Source organism: Cydia splendana, chromosome 9 (genome assembly GCF_910591565.1).
Source record: "Cydia splendana chromosome 9, ilCydSple1.2, whole genome shotgun sequence".
Lineage (NCBI taxonomy): Eukaryota > Metazoa > Arthropoda > Insecta > Lepidoptera > Tortricidae > Cydia > Cydia splendana.
In genome coordinates, this window is record NC_085968.1 from 16,557,704 (window position 1) to 16,575,377 (window position 17,674).

The 17,674-nt window shown below is 35.3% G+C and overlaps 1 protein-coding gene and 1 long non-coding RNA gene across 3 annotated transcripts in view; one reads left to right on the forward strand and one right to left on the reverse strand.

Annotated features, from left to right (window-relative positions):
* LOC134793747 (glutamine synthetase 2 cytoplasmic-like) overlaps positions 1 to 14,177 on the reverse strand; it is a 68,214-nt gene extending 54,037 nt beyond the window's left edge. The window contains exon 1 of one of the 2 annotated variants that reach the window (XM_063765415.1): positions 14,021 to 14,177. The gene's annotated coding sequence lies outside the window, so the exon portion shown is untranslated. Of the gene's footprint in view, positions 1 to 10,587; positions 10,608 to 14,020 lie in introns of those variants that run through there. The other variant, XM_063765416.1, reaches the window with a different exon arrangement.
* Positions 1 to 17,674, forward strand: part of LOC134793767 (uncharacterized) — a 324,508-nt gene that overhangs the window by 15,974 nt on the left and 290,860 nt on the right. The window lies entirely within an intron of this gene.

Here is a 17,674-nt window from a genome sequence, read left to right on the forward strand (position 1 = left end):
TTCCGAAAATATTCACTTTATCAAAAAATGTTCTTCTAAAAGCCCTATTCATTTTGAAAGACCTTTCCCACACACTTCCTAACAATAGTAGCCTAACCTACCCTGTTAGGCTACTATTGTTATTGATTTATATAGGGAGCAATAGCTTAATTCAATCATTCAAATTATTACAATCTATCCACAGTTTTGCTGGGATTACAATACCTACTTGGAAATAATAATTATACAATACCTACATATAATAGTATATATTAAAAATATTATAAATAGAATAAACAAATATTTTTAAGTTAAATAAAGGTTTTAATTATTTCTTATCCTTCTATTGGTTTTTAATTTATTCATTTTAGATACTTCATGCCACCCGTAGTTCCCCCGGCAAACTGACATGACGGTCTTGTCACTTACTGCCCTTGGCTGATAGCGGCTAACATATTGCCGTCTTATAATTCGGAATGTCTGCTATTTAACTGAACACCAGATTTAGTAAAATTTAATACCAAAAAAATATATTTTACCACCCTAAAATAATAAATGAGCACCAAAATTATAACCCCATTTTAATGTGAAATGATTACCAATTTTATTACATTTTGCTATCCTATTAAAGGAAATGACACCAAACTAATCATTATTAACCCAAAAATAGTAAATGATTACCAAATTTCAAACCCCATTTTAACGTGAAATGATAACCAAATTTTTACATCTTGCTATCCTATTAAAGAAAATGACGCCAAAATAATCATTGTAAACCCAAAAATGGTACTTAAATGACCACCAAAATAAGAACTTCATTTTAATGTAAAATTATAACCAAATTTTTAAATCTTGCTATCCTATTAAAGCAAATGACTCCAAAATAATCATTCTAAACCCAAAAATATTAAATGACAACAAAATTGTAACCACATTTTAATTAAAAACGTGCAAATATTATATTAATTAATCCACTTCGTCACCTTTTTCTAGTAGCATTTCATTTCTGTAACGGTCGCAGTTCTAACCTAACCTAACCCACTTTTCTAGTAGCATTTCGTTTCTGTAAGGGTCGCAGTTCAAACCTAACCTAACCCACTTTTCTAGTAGCATTTCTTTTCTGTAAGGGTCGCAGTTCAAACCTAACCTAACCCACTTTTCTAGTAGCATTTCATTTCTGTACCTATGGGTCGCAGTTCAAACCTAACCTAACCCACTTTTCTAGTAGCATTCTTTTCTGTAAGGGTCACAGTTCAAACCTAACCTAATCCACTTTTCTAGTAGCATTTCTTTTCTGTAAGGGTCACAGTTCAAACCTAACCTAACCCACTTTTCTAGTAGGATTTCGTTTCTGTATGGGTCGCAGTTCAAACGTAACCTAACCCATTTTTCTAGTAGCATTTGGTTTCTGTAAAGGTCGCAGTTCAAACCTAACCTATCCCACTTTTCTAGTAGCATTTCGTTTCTGTAAGGGTCGCAGTCCAAACCTAACCTAACCCACTTTTCCAGTAGCATTTCGTTTCTGTAAGGGTCGCAGTTCAAACCTAACCTAACCCACTATTTTAGTAGCATTTCGTTTCTGTAAGGGTAGCAGTTGCAACCTAACCTACGGCAATAAACCTAAAGAGACTGCAAATTGCACAAAATCGACTAATTAAAACCCTATTTAACTACCCTTTCCGTACCCCAACATCTACTTAAAGAGACTAAAATAATGCATCTTAAACAACTATACACATTTAAAACATGTATTCTAATACATCAAATTGTAAAAAGACACATTCACACGCAAATCACTCTTAAAGCTAAAACATATAAATATAGCAAAAGGAAAAGACACCTTCACCATTTACATATCCCCAAAACTGGTACAGAGTACTACGGAAAAAGAAATCTAACGCATGCAGGGGTAAAATTATATAATGAGCTACCAATAAATATTAAAACTTTGAATTCTATTAAATTGTTTAAGAAAAGTCTTAAATCACATGTTATGAACAATGTACACATAACATAAGTATTCATATTAATATAATAAATAATAATAATAACAACCTTTACATGTCATAATAATACAAGGTCACTATTAATTAATGTCAATAATGTTTAATTATCTTGTATGCTAGTTAAGGCTAACGAAAGCATATTATACAAAGGAACTTATTTATAAGCTTGTAAATAAATTCACTTGCATGTTGCTTGTTGCTACCAATGTATTTTTACATTATAAATAAGGCTGTATATTCTCATTTAAGTGAATATGTATTATATTCTTATGGGAATAAATATTTTTAAACTGAAAAAAACTGAACCTAACCCACTTATCTGATAGCAGTTCGTTTCTGTGAGGATCGCAATTCTAACCTAACCTAACTCACTTTTATTTCGTTTCTGTATAAGTCGCAGTTCAAACCTAACCTAACCTACTTTTCTAGTAGCATTTCAGTATGCTACTAGAAAAGTAGGTTAGGTTAGGTAGGTATGCGGTGCGGGGTACGGGGGATTGAGCGAGAGAGGCTAGTAATTTTGGCAACATTTTAGTTTATTTGGTAATATGTATACATTTTTTGGTAATCATAGTGGTTTATTTAGGTGTTAATATCGCATTAATTTGCTCTTCAAGATTTGGTGATCATTCATGATATTTGGTGACCATTCATTATATTTGGTATTTGAATACAATTTGAAGTGCAGTCGTAATTAAAACGGTGGTACTTTTGTAATTTTAGGCCTTATTTTTTTGGTGGTCATTATATTTGTAGCCATTCGGCATCACCGAAATTATATATATATTTCTCTTTCTCAAAAATCATAAAAAAAAAATTCATGCTGTGCGTATCGTTAAAGTTCTCGTTTCATTGCTATAAAAAAATAATGGTCAAAGGGTTAAATATTCTATCCAGAGATTTGGACATTGATGTATTTAATAGTTCCATTCCTTCAGTGAAGCGAAAATTAGCGAATCTATTTTTTAACCCACTTTGATCCCGATTGTTTTGTTTTCACATTCAAGTAACAGGTTTATGATTTGGCTGGGTGCTTTAGTATTTATGTATCCTTTATTTTTACTGTTTTGTAACGATGCACGTTACTATAGGTATTTAAATTAAAAGTATTCTTTAACTAACATATAAAATAATAAATAATTATAAGCTTAACATTTTGAGTTAACAATATTATTATGTTAATTTAAGAAATGAACGCAACGCTCCTGTGCGCGAGTGTACTTTCGGCCGAACGACTAACTGGTGTCAGCAGTTTTGCACTTCTTATACCGGTGGCCGTCACTCCGCGCCCCACTCTGCGCTCGATCGTCTGTAGGGATAGACGCTGCCGGTCGCGTTCACGGCCGTGTGCCGTGACCTTACACGCGCCGGTCGGGTCTCATTCCCTTTAAATTAATTTGCGAATAATTACTTTTATTAAATAACAATTATAAGAAAATTAACAGAAATGTATATTGCGTAAATTAAAACGTACATAAGTTCCGTCTTGCACCCCGAGTAAAGGGGTGCAAGTTCCGGACTCAAAGCCTGGGCGGAGGCGCGGTATTTTGCTCCCGGCCGGCCGCAGAGTACCCCAGGACGCAGAGGCCTCCGTCCACTTCAGCACCAGCGGGTCACGGCACCTTCCCACTGTTCCCCATCAACCCGGAGCAGTCCAGCGGCGCGACCAGCTACCGCGACAAGGGAGTACCGACCCTGACACGGAACCAGACGGCCATCTTTTTAAATTATAACGGACCTTTACCACGGCCCTCGCTCGGCAAAGTTTCTTTAGTTTTTTTTTTTATAAATTATTTATTTGAAAGCGACTGGGTGTTTTCCTTGACCACCCAGCCCTAACCGCTTCAGTGCGGCCGGCCGGGAGCACCCATTTTGCTCCCGGCCGGCCGCAGAGTACCCCAGGACGCAGAGGCCTCCGTCCACTCCAGCACCAGCGGGTCACGGCACCTTTCCACTGTTCCCCATCAACCCGGAGCAGTCCAGCGGCGCGACCAGCTAGCGCGACAGGGGAGTACCGTCCCTGCCACGGAACCAGACGGCTATCTTTTTAAATTATAACGGACCTTTACCACGGCCCTCGCTTGGCAAAGTTTCTTTAGTTTTTTTTTTAATAAATTATTTATTTGAAAGCGACTGGGTGTTTCCTTAACCACCCAGCCCTAACCGCTTCAGTGGCGCCCTTTACCGTGGTCAAGGTCTGGTTCCGATGGTAGTAGTAGTTGGTGTTTGTGTTGTTTTTTTTTTTGTGAAACGTCTGCTTTTATTTTTTTGGTTGCAGCAACTAATGTGTACGAATTTTATTTAGTGACAAGTGTGTTTATCCTTAAGAACTTCCCGAATTTTAATTATTTTAACGTTTTTTAAATTATTTATTTAATTAATTTTAACAATCAATTATTATTATTTTACCAATTAATTTATTATTTTAATCAATAATTTATTTTCTTTGATGTTCCTTTTAAATTTGATACCAAGGTTGCACTGCTTGGGTTTACTCTGTGTTGTTCGATACTCTATGTTGTTTACTTCGTCGGTACATTAAGCAACACAAGTGTTATAGTTGTTAGTAATTTTTCTGTGATATATTTATTTTTAATTTAATTGGTCGAATTAATTGTAGCTGTAGAACTCTAGTCCAGTTGAGTCACGCAAGCGTTATTATTATTCTCTTTATTTATTTCTCATCTTAAGTTAGGTTATTTTATAATATGAATATAAAAGTAAAATATAAAAACACTTACAAAACAATAAAAATTAATATAAACACATTATAAAAAACCTAACCTAGGGTGCCGCCAGCAGCGGGGCAAGGCCCAAGCTACCGGTGGTCAGGGCTGCAGAGAGAGGAACCGGCGGACTATCCGCGCCGTGTCCAAGATCACCGCCTTCTGCATCTGACCCTTGATCCAACCACCTAGCGAGAGTCTCTGAAGGTGTTGGTCGAGACTCTTCGCTATTAGACCGTTTACTGAAACGACTATCGGGACAATGATCGTCGAATCAACATCCCACATGGCGGTTATCTCGTGAGCCAAGTCTAGGTACTTACTGGACTTGTCCTTCTCGGCCTTCACGAGATTCTCATCATGGGGGATGGTGATGTCAACGAGCACGGCCCGACGTTGCGATCGATCGATTATTATTATTATTATTGTGTTATTTGTTTTTAATTAAGTTTAATATTGTGAATAGTACACATTAGTTGCAAATTTTATTTTGGTTTCTTTTTCTGTTGCGCTGCTTCCTTCTTCTCTTTTGGTGGCGTCGCTTTTAATTTGCTAGGTCCATGCTTTATTCATGTAGGCCTAGCAACAAGCTCTTATGAATCGTAATTAATCTTAATCTAATTATCAGAGCAATTTATTGATGTTAATATTATTCCATAATAAAATTGGATTATTATACATATCAAATTTAACACTAAGAATTTCACAAAAGGATCGTCAAACATTAAAAAGATTGTATAAAAAAATACTAGTCTAGAATTTCTAGAATAAAATCTAAATGTCAAAAAAAAGCATAAGTAACAAAAGAAGTAGATAGTATTACATCGGAATATCCATTTCCTCATCAATAATCAAATGTACCTAATAAATAAATAATCATTTCGAATAACAATTAATCCCACGTTGTAATATCATTTGCTTCTTTACTAAGCCAATCATTAATATCTCAACAATCATAACAACCATAACGTTACCATTATCTGATTATGTAACAGAACGGAGTAGATATAGTTTTAGCGCTCAACACTTACCCCTTCACGATTGGATAGTATATTTTCTTCCGCGGAATCTATTATTAAGATTTTTTATTTATTTTATTTATTACAATGGCTTTCCGAGTTTACTCATGAATCTTGTTGTTCACGTAGTAGGACAATAATTTTGTCTCCCAACTTTCGTTTTTTAACGACGTTCGCGGTTGGGATACATGTTCCTAAAAATATGTTAATAATGTTATGTCTCCAAACTTTTGTTTTTTAACGACCCTCGCGGTTGGGATACATGTTCCTAATGATATGTCAATAATGTTATGTCTCACAACTTTCGTTTTTTAACGACTTTCGCGGTTGGGATACATGTTCGTAGGATAGGTATATAATTATAGGTCGCGGTTAGGACACACTTATTCTAAGAAGCCTTTAGTTTTTATTTCTCCGCTTTGATCTGTTGTACTTAGTATTTGTATGGGTCTCTTGTCTGATATGATAGACAGTGCACCTTACCAATGGCAGGATGCGTTAATATTTTTATAAGATTATTTTCGCTTAGTTGAATGCGTGAAGAATGAGAGATTTCTTTTGGAAGGATAATGCGAATACATAGATACTCGGAATAGTGCGGATTTTATTAATTAAGATTAATAAAATCCTTCGGTTTCGCGCGGGGTAATGTAACGATGCACGTTACTATAGGTATTTAAATTAAAAGTATTCTTTAACTAACATATAAAATAATAAATAATTATAAGCTTAACATTTTGAGTTAACAATATTATTATGTTAATTTAAGAAATGAACGCAACGCTTCTGTGCGCGAGTGTACTTTCGGCCGAACGACTGGTGTCAGCAGTTTTGCACTTCTTATACCGGTGGCCGTCACTCCGCGCCCCACTCTGCGCTCGATCGTCTGTAGGGATAGACGCTGCCGGTCGCGTTCACGGCCGTGTGCCGTGACCCTACACGCGCCGGTCGGGTCTCATTCCCTTTAAATTAATTTGCGAATAATTACTTTTAGTAAATAACAATTATAAGAAAATTAACAGAAATGTATATTGCGTAAATTAAAACGTACATAAGTTCCGTCTTGCACCCCGAGTAAAGGGGTGCAAGTTCCGGACTCAAAGCCTGGGCGGCGGCGCGGTATTTTGCTCCCGGCCGGCCGTAGAGTACCCCAGGGCGCAGAGGCCTCCGTCCACTCCAGCACCAGCGGGTCACGGCACCTTCCCACTGTTCCCGATCAACCTGGAGCAGTCCAGCGGCGCGACCAGCTAGCGCGACAGGGGAGTACCGTCCCTGCCACGGAACCAGACGGCCATCTTTTTAAATTATAACGGACCTTTACCACGGCCCTCGCTCGGCAAAGTTTCTTTAGTTTTTTTTTTAATAAATTAATTATTTGAAAGCCACTGGGTGTTTTCCTTGACCACCCAGCCCTAACCGCTTCAGTTTGTATTGCTAGCAGTCCATCCTAGATAAGTTATGTATGAGTTCTATAAAATTAAGTGTATTTTTTTTTCTAAATGTATAATTACGTGATAGCATGTGTGAAATTGCGCGCAAAGTTTGATATATTGTCTACTTCATTTCTATCTGTGAGTACCTGTAATTGGCTTTGTATTGTTATCTAAATCTATATAATGTTTTTGCAGCTGTTGGTACTCCTTACAAAATAAAATAAAATAAAAAATAAAAATGTTTTACCAAAAAAGTGCCCGAAAGGTCATTCAATGATAGATAATTATCTAAATTGCTTTTTTTTACAAATGATAAGAAATGTATTCTGTTTTAAGAGAAAAAATCAAATTAATTTCATCACTTTATTTTCCTTTGGTTAATTTATAAAACCAGTCACTGTAAAATCAAGAAATTATCTCTAAGGCCACATTATTCGTTGTTCAACCTAGCGTAATGAAAAAATCCACAGATCTCGTGCCTCTCACGACCTTCGGGTACATTGAAAATTAATTAAAACAAATCAGTTTTTCACAGTTTTATTTCTTAAAAATTCTTAAAAGTTTAAATTATACGATACTCGAAAAGAAAAATAGTAGGTAAAGAAGTAACTACCACGCATGCGCTCCTAAATGACACAAGAAAAATAGTAAAGTAATATACGTTGCACTATAAGTGTACAAATTATTTTAGATAGAAGATTGTATAGATATAATAAAAAACAAAAAAAAAACAAAACTACCACACGTGGGCTCCTAAATGACTAATCAAATTCACGTTATTCGAAATCACTTTTTTATTTATTGATAAATCTTTACAATTAAAATTATAGGATACCTACCTACTCAAAAAAAAAGAATTACCATGCACTGTAAGTGTACAAATTATTTGAGTTTATTATTAAATTTTGCGCGTTACCGATGCTCGTTTTATGTTGACGCAAATTGCAATGCACACCACTAACGCATTTTGAGAGTGCATTGGAATCTAAGAATTTGTGACTGTCCTTTTTTTTAGCGATCTTTCGGAGTGATTCGACGTAGTATGGTCAAGTGGTTATTGCTTGCACATGTAGGGGCGCTCGGTCTGCGCTTTTTTCCCTTGCCTGTCCGACAACAAAAAAATCAGTGTTCTTGTGTGTTGTACAACAATGCTGAGTCAAATAAACTTACAACCTAATTACAGAAGCTATCGTAAATTCGTAGATAATTGTTGTTAGTTATCTTTGTTTTCGAACATCACTACATTTTAGTACTTCCATCAATTACGAACGGGAATGTCCCTTCCTTCTTTTCCAAGGCGAACCCTCTTGACGTCTGACGTCTATCCGAATTTTCTCGACGTATGTACCTATAAACTAAATTGTTCTAGACACTAGTCCCACTAAACAGATCTCACACAGAATCGAATCACTCTCCAACACCACTAATCACTGAGCACCAACACAGTAAACAAATGTAAAAATCACACTTACCTATAACAAACAATGTCAGTAATTATCTAATTATCTGCACTCTCGAGCATACTTAGATATTAAATCATCTAAACAATTTTGGAAAGAAATAAAATTTTGGAAATTAATAAAATACTATTTATATTTATTTCAACAACATATCAAGCTTTAACTATACAATAATCAAGAAACTTCAATCATACTACTTGTATAGGTACCCCGCGCCGCGCACGCCTCCTGCGGTATCCTGACATTTCGCTACATAAAGGATAAGCCACAGCTAGTGACGGAAGTAGTGTCACCAAATGTATGGGACGTGCAAATTTTGGTATCGGATGAATTCACTTGGCACAGATGTAGTATACGTAAAGCTAAACCAGTCCAGCCCGGTAGCCATCCGCCACCCCCTGGTGGGTAGGCAGGGGGGCATCCAACGTTACACGCCGCATATCGGCTTCTATTTACCTACCACCTCCAGTTTGGTATCATTTCCAGATAAATCGGGCATGAGGAATTCATTTTTGAGAAGTTTGATGTACAGTTTAATGGAAAAAATTAAAATATTGACGAATTAATCAAAATCGGTGTGCTATTTTTTTATTCAACTATTACTATTATCAGCCGAAACTAGAAATGCTAGAAAGTTGAAATTTGCACACCAGGTTACATTTATAATGTGTACAAGAGATAAGAAGCGATTTTGAAAAATTCGACCCCTAAGGGGGTTAAAAAGGTGATGAAAGTTTGTATGGGGTTCATGTTTTATTTTAAGCTAGGAATTTCAAACTTCGTTAAAAGATATACTATAAAAATACAAGAAAACTTATTTCAGCGTTTTTGAAAATTCATCCCCTAAGGTGGCGAAATAGGGGTTGAAAATTTGTATGGAGATCAAAAATTTTTTCGAGTGTGGGGCTTGAAACTTTTTATATGTGCATATTATTAGAATACAAGAAAAGTAAATTCAGCTTTTTTAAAAATTCATCCTCTAACGTGGTTAAAAAGGAGTTGAAAGCTTGAATCCATTACAAATTACTTTGACTGCCCCCCCTGCCTACCTGCCAGGGGGTGGCGGATGTCTACCGGGCTCAAATAGCTTAGCTTTACGTATATTACATCTGTGCTAAGTGAATTTATCCGATACCAAAATTTGCACCTTATGACACTACTTCCCTCAGTAAGCCTAGGCCGTAAGAGATAGAGAGGTCCGGTTTTTTTTTTCAAAATGTAGCCTAACTCAATACCCCTAGGGCTTTTTTTCATTTTTTCGATATCGCTTTTCTTTTTCGATAAATTGTCGATTTAGTGCGACAAGACACCGAAAAAATGCGTCATTGTTCTACATTTTTGAGATTTCCGAAAAGAGTTTTTGACTTTTTCAAAATATTTTTTCACCATATTATAGTCCTTGTTAAGACGATTTTTTTGAGATTTAGACCATTCACGTAGACCTAAAACTCACGAGACCAGGGCGATGTCTCACTCTGGCTGAAATTGGAGGGCTATACTGATGCGATCGAAAAAACATTTTCAATGTTAAAAATAGTACAATTAGCATTTTTCATATGCCACTCTCTGCCATATTATGTACTCTACTAGGTATTGTATTTACACTTTAATACTGTAATTACACTAACTGAATGGTTCCTCACAAAATAATTTACATTTTACCACAATGACGTATTAAGTAGCCTGTTATTTAAACATAATTAACTCTAAAAGCTTTCATATTCAAGCCTCTTTTGAAGTTTGTTTTTAAGATAATCATTCTTTTGACGCTAAAAATGAATATTTAAACGTGTTTAAAGCTTTGTAAAAATGCGCTTTCCTCGGTAAAAATCCCATCTTGTAACATTTTACGGGAAACTCGATTTTAATTCTAATTTATACAAATAGAACTGCCTTAAATTTTACTATGTTACCCTACAGCAGGTACATTTTTCGAAGAGTTAGAAACTAATCGCCTATCATACCTTGTTATATCGGAAGGCTCTTGTCAAAAGAAACACTGAAACGAGTGATGAAATAAAGAATAAAATTTATCCTATGTTTAATAAAACTTAAAAAATAAGTAACTAAGTAAAAAATAAGTAAGAAAGTACTTGTTTAAAATTTCTATTAGAAATTTCATACAAAATTAACTCGTTCATTCTGTCTGATTAGGTTCTGATTACCTTTCTATAGCTAAATAATGAACAGAGGGCCTAGCCAAGATGCCAATCGTTTGCGACGTAGCGAACGAAACGGTAATGTATCTCTATTAGTGATGTACCGACTATTGATTTGGCCGACTAGCCGACTAATCGGCGCTCGAATGGCCGATTAGTCGGCCGACTAGTCGGCTAGTCGGCCAGATCATTAGTTTCGTATAATTTCAGGTGAAAAACAATAGTTTTGCTCCTTTGGTTGCGCTATTCATCATATTAGCTTGGCTAAAAGGTGTTCTCTACATGTTCAAAGACCTATCACAAGAATCCTCGTTCAATTTCTGTCCTTCTTTTATTTTGCGATCCTGAGCAGACCGTGAGTACAACTTGTAGGAGGTATTTCCAATATTTCTAAGGCTCTATTTCCCGTACGTAGTCGACAGTTAAGAACCTATCCCCTGTGGTCAGCGTCTTTACGAAGCAACGTGCCCTGTTTATAAATCTCTAAATATTGCAATAACGTTAACAGTTACCAATGGCTCCACCATTAAAAAAAAAACAAAAACTGAATAATAATAAAATCACTATAGAACTTAGTCATGAAATTACACGAGAATCAGTTGAGATCGACCTGTAGAGGAAAACACCAGCCCACCAACATACGGTAACGATCAAACGGTCAATTATATGAACAAAAGTCTTCGTCTGCACCCTGAATAGCTAGTTATTTTGGTAAAATAGACATAAAGCATATGGCAAATATTGACTGTAGATTTCTTTTTTTTTTCTGTTTTCTTTCACTAATAAAGTGCCGACTAATCGGCCATTTTTGCCGACTAGTCGCCGACTAATCGCCGACTACAAATGTGGCCGGATAGTCGGCTTTCCCGACTAGTCGGCGACTAGTCGGTACATCCCTAATCTCTATCACTCTTCCATATAAGTGCGACAAAGAGACATTTAACGTTTCGTTCGCTACGGCGCAATTGATTGGCATCTTGGCTAGGCTGGTTTTCGTTAACCCTTTTCCAGGCATAGTACGATTTATCGACCACATATGCGCCAATAGAATTTCCACTTTAGCATTCCGATTTCAGGTTCAAATTAGATTTCACTTTCGGAAAATGTGACTTGTCTTCAAATGAATCATCAAAGATTGGTTAATTGGAATATATTGGTATCATTTGGGAAAACCTCTTAGATTGGTGCGGCCTGGAAAAGGGTTAAGTAAATTTGACGAGTGAAGCCAAATGCTTTGGACTGTATCATTGTATATTGGCTACTTTTCTTCAATCTGTTCCCTCTTGGGGATAGGAAGAGGAAATAAATAACATGAACCCTCCTTTCCTTCCTCAAGGGTGTGCTCAAATCACAGCCACTCGTACATATGTACTTATTACTCATATAATGTAAGATACGAATACGGTTTTTCTACCCCCTCACACATGGGTTGCCTTGTTAAAACGGTGCTCAACTAGGGGAAAAGGGAGTGACAAATTTATACCAAAATAACTTTTAACAAAAGTTAACTTTGAAAAAAAGTGTTTTTGATCTCTACTGTGATATTTAAGAAATTAAATCCTGTTTTCATTGAAGTCTTCATTGCCTTAAAATACATTAAATAACAGAAGTGCATACAACTTAGCGGCATTGAGATTCAACGAACGAGAAACAATGAGAAAAATATCATAATAAGTATCAAAACAAATTGTTATTTATTTTATAAGGAAAATTTTAGATAAGTATTAAAATTTTGTCAATGTGTTGAAATGTATTTGTTTTTGTATTTTGTGAAAAAAATAAAAAAAATCTGACATCAAATTAAAAATAAGTATTTTAAAATCTTAACCACTTTCGCTGGTTGGAACTATTGGAAGCCATATTTTATTAAACAAGTAAAATTAAAGTGTATGGCTCACCCAGTATTGTATTATCCTAGCTCTAAGTAGGATACTGTTTTGCATGGTAGGTTTTAATGAAAATTGTACTCTAACATTAGTATTTAAGTCCTGTTACTAACGCTTATATGGGTCTTGCCTAAAAAAAAATTCAAAAAAATATGTTAACTTCTAGGTTAGATAATTTTCTAACGAAGCTTACTGTTAATTATAAAATGGTCTTAAATACACGCAGATGCCTCGGTGCAAATTCTGAAACATTATGCAATTGAGATACACAACCTAAACCCCAATTTGTACATCCAACAGAAACAGCTAGTGTAACACACACAAATCCTTTTCCATTCATGAATTCAAGGCAAATAGAAACAAATCCCGATATTTTCAGCTCACATGTGGTGCGCTGAACTCTTAGCTACGATTTGTTTACATACGGCTACGCGAATACATTTTACTTACAGCTTAGGGTACCCGAGATTTACGTCCAAATGATTCAACACATTTTATTGCAGATTATTTGAAAAGAAATACTATTTAAACGACTTATTGCTTGGGTTAAATTAGCAGTCTTAGTTTAACCCAAGCAATAAGTCGTTTAGTAAGTTAAGTATCTTTCGTTCAATTGAGACGTGATTCAATTGAATTTGTATCTCGTTCTCGTTATTCGATCCTTAAGCATCTCCCTTTGAAACGATATGTTTATATTACATGAAACTTGATATAAATATTTACGTAGAAATTATAGCGAGTAGAAGTTACATTAAATACAATGTTTAATGTCAAATTTCATGTTAAGGTCCCTATGACAGAATTAACCGCATTGATCTTATTTTACAATATCGTTATAAAACTAAAGCGTAATTTCGATTTTATGGCGGCGGCGAGGTTCGTGTGAGTCAATCACCACAGGCCTCAGTGCGAAATATAATACCTAATATTAATAACTTCTGCCCGCCACTTTGTCTCAGTGAAACGATGGTGACGATTGATAAAAACTATGCAATGTTCTGTCCTTGGCCTTAAAACTACCTCCATATTAAATGTAATCTTAATCGGTTCAGCCATTTAAGCGTCAAGAGGTAACAGAGAGACAGAGTTATTTTCGTATTTATATAAATATTAGCCCACGACTTCGTCTGCGTGGAAAGATGCTGATGATTTTCGATAAAAATTGTGTTAAGTCCTTTCCTGGACCTCAAACTATGTTTATATTGAATTTCATTAAAATTGGTTCTGTGGTTTAAGCAGGCTGTCTGTTTGTATGTACCTATGTATGTTCGCGATAAACTCAAAAACTACGGGGGCAGGTCGCTAGTGCATTTTTAATATTAGTAGGGATTAGTAATTATACAGGTACCTACCGATGTTGACTTCGTAGATTCTTGTACCGAGTTAGTTGATGACTAAAGTTGATTTTGTAAATATGTGGGTTTGCCAAATAATTTTGTTTAAATTCACTAAATGTAATTTGAGTATAATTTGATTTATTTATCCTAACTGTCAATTTTGAAATTCAGGAGGTCTCGATGTCATGAACAAAGAGTATAGTAATATATATTATGTCATGAATAAAAAAAGGTTTACCTAATATTATGATGACATAATTATTTTAAAATTTACATTTACATTTCTATAGAGGTTCATAGTGGGATCAAAGCAATGTTCTGCCGCCAGAGTGCAGCACTAATTTGTTTAGTAAACCATAGAGTAACTTATACCTACATACTAGGCCTTAAACAGTTTTTGACAAGTTTTCACTATGACATTGATGCACCAAGGCGGTTTGTTTACAGGTGGTCTACCGCGAAACGCGAAAACCGAAATTTCTTTATCTGCCTCTCTATCGATCGAATAAGCAAGAGTGATAGAGAGGCAGAAACCGAACTTTCGATTGTCGTGTTTCACGGTAGGCCATGTGATTGACCTAGTGACGCATGATGTGTCATTGATGATGAATTGAATTAGAATAGGGAATATTCACTGAAATATGAAACCTATGGAAGTGAAACGTCAACGAATAATGCGTGCCACTGTGACGTCATCTTGGGACTAAACATGGCGGTTTTAGTGCTGCCCAGAAGATTTTTACTGTTACTAGGTTTTATCGATACATCGATAACTTTTTAACGTTCTCGGCTCATTTTATTTAAAATACTAAGTAAGTATTATTTGTGCAGTTTATGTTTTAATAGTATATTGTTATGTGAAAAGATACTTTGATTGAGTAAGATGTGTGGAGTCTAGGACAATTTCGTGCTTCAAATTTGACAGGTAAACGAGATGACGCTGTACTACTCAATACATATTGCGATTTTTGCGGTAACACTGATTTTCAAAAGTTGACGTTTGACAACTTAGTGACCGCAAAACACATGGCGCAGTACAGCGCCATCTGTTTTGGATGTCAGAATAAGTGTACGTGTTTTTCTTGGACTTTACCACTCTATTACAATCAATTTTGTTGTGTTGCTAACCCTAAAGTCTGTAACACACTACCGCACTGCACCTCGACCTTCGTGCGCCGTATCTATAAGTGAGAGCGATACAAAATTCAAGCTTATTAAGCGACGGGTGAAAAAAAACAAAACACCTTCAGAACATTTTTTTTTATTACAAAAATAAGGAATGACTTCCGCTCTTCAACTTCTTCAACATTTATTCAGCAAATAGGCCACAAGGGCATTTTTATACGTCAACATTGAATTTACATACAAGCAAAAATAATAACAATACATTAACCATTTTATAAATTAGAACTATATGTATATGGTCTCTTAATGTCGAATTATATAAAAAAAACTATAATAATGATATAAAAAAAGCCCGCAGGGCAGCTTGTGGAGTAACGGCCCCACGGACCCGAGTTACCCGAGTGCTCCCGAGAGTCGGTCAGGGTCTCCATCTCCAGCCACTCTTTCTTTTTATGTTTATTTCTTGGTAAGCTATAAAAAATGATTTAATTATTAAATTAAGATAATTTAGTTGGTTTGAAGCGGGGTAGCATGTTAAAATAAGAAAATATAAATAGGCAATCATAATATATCGATATTAAAGTCGATAAATAAAGTACAACCCTAGCTGAAATGTTTACATTATTTAAACGTAAAAATATAGTTAAATAAATCCAATCACTTCATGATCTATAACTGCACAGAAGAACCTTGCTATTTATAATGTGAAACGTGTTTAAATTTCCCAGGAACATTAACAAAAACCAATATTTTTCATGTAAATTATAGCGTACCTGTGTAAGGTTAAAGATGGCTGATTTGGTGGTTTTCTTATGCCGCACCCTAATACACTACACACTGGCATATTCGCGACGTAATTATTCACATTTGGCTTCAATTATTTTCATTCACAAGCAAAATATTGAAAGATAATTAATAATTTTAATTTTCACCACGACTTTTTGACAGGACAAGTACCGGCTGAACTGACAGACAATGACATTTGTGGGACTAAACATGGCGGATTTTCGGCCGCATTAGGTATTTACGTATTTTCATGGAACACTTTATGTACGTACTAACGATATAGAACGAGCTCAACTGGACAAGCAGACAACCCAAGACCGACTGTCTTGGCGCCGTAAAACGAGGAGGGCCGACCCCAAATAAAGGGATAAGGCATGGCAGAAGAAGAAGAAGAAGAAGACTTTATGTACGTACTGAAATACTGTCATCTTTTTTTGCTATGGGTTACAGTGCTGAGTAAAAACGAGATAGATATATATTTATGTGTGTGCCGTCAAAATGGGTGCTATTTCTATAAGCAATTGCACGTATAGAACAATATGTCTTGTCCCTATTATATAGGTCTATGGGAATATTACGCGAAACTCTGCGTAGGGAGCGCTACTACCAGTACTACCACAATCCATCACTATATGGGGGTCTACCGCGAAACAAGAAAATCGAAATTTCGTTATCTAACCTCTCTATCACTTTTGCGTATTCGAGCGATAAAGAGGCAGATAAGTAAATTTAGATTTTCGCGTTTCCCGGTAGGCCCTTGTTAATAAACCGCCTTGATGCATCAATGTCATATTTTATTGTCTGTGAAAACTTGTCAAAAAACAGTTTAAGGCAGCGAGCGTGATGGGCACCTTTGCGTCGAGGCAGCCCGGGACGGGTTTTAGTAGGTAATTTATTTTATACTTATTTAGTTTATATTTACATTTAAGTTTAGTATTTAATTAGTTTTATGTTTAGAGTCTGGCTAGCCAAAAATTGTTGACAGATATTTCGTTGTTGTATCACCAATTGTCTATGATTAAAAAAAAACTAAAAGTCAGTTGTCAATTTATGTCATTCATTCAAATTGTTTTCGGTTTAAAAGGGATATATTTTAAATAATATTAATAATATCTATACTGAGTGAGGTTCGCAAACTATTATTTAAGCTCGTAAATAATTACGACAATGTGCGAAGTCGACGTGTAGCGTTATATAATGAAAAACTGCAATGTTTACAACCCCCCAACAAATGTAAACATATTAGGAGGTTGGTGCTTTATAAATATTTTGATACTTAGCATTTAGCATATTTGGCATAGTACTTATGTACTTTTTTTTGTGATTGATTTATATTACGGTGTTATCGAAATAGGTCTTATTTACACTACATTTAATTTTTCGCCTTGTTACAATGGTATATGGTGAGAAAATGTTAATATATGTGTTTATCGTTGACTGTACATACATAGTGGTAGAAATTATGTGAGCTGACTTTGAGTGCACGTCAACGTATATTTAACTTATATCCTTAGGTACCTTGCGTGTGCATAGAAAATCAAAAATATTTTCTAGTATCAAAACTATAATTCCTACTACACAAAGTGTGACCAGCCCAAGATTTTTTGAATTTCCCGCCAAACATTTGTGTAATATTTCAGTAGCCAGACTCTAGTTTAAATGTGTTATTTTAATTATGAAATAAATTTGTTTAAGGCACAGTATGTATAAGTTACTCTATGGTTTACTAGCTTAGTGTAATAAAACATGGTCTTCTCT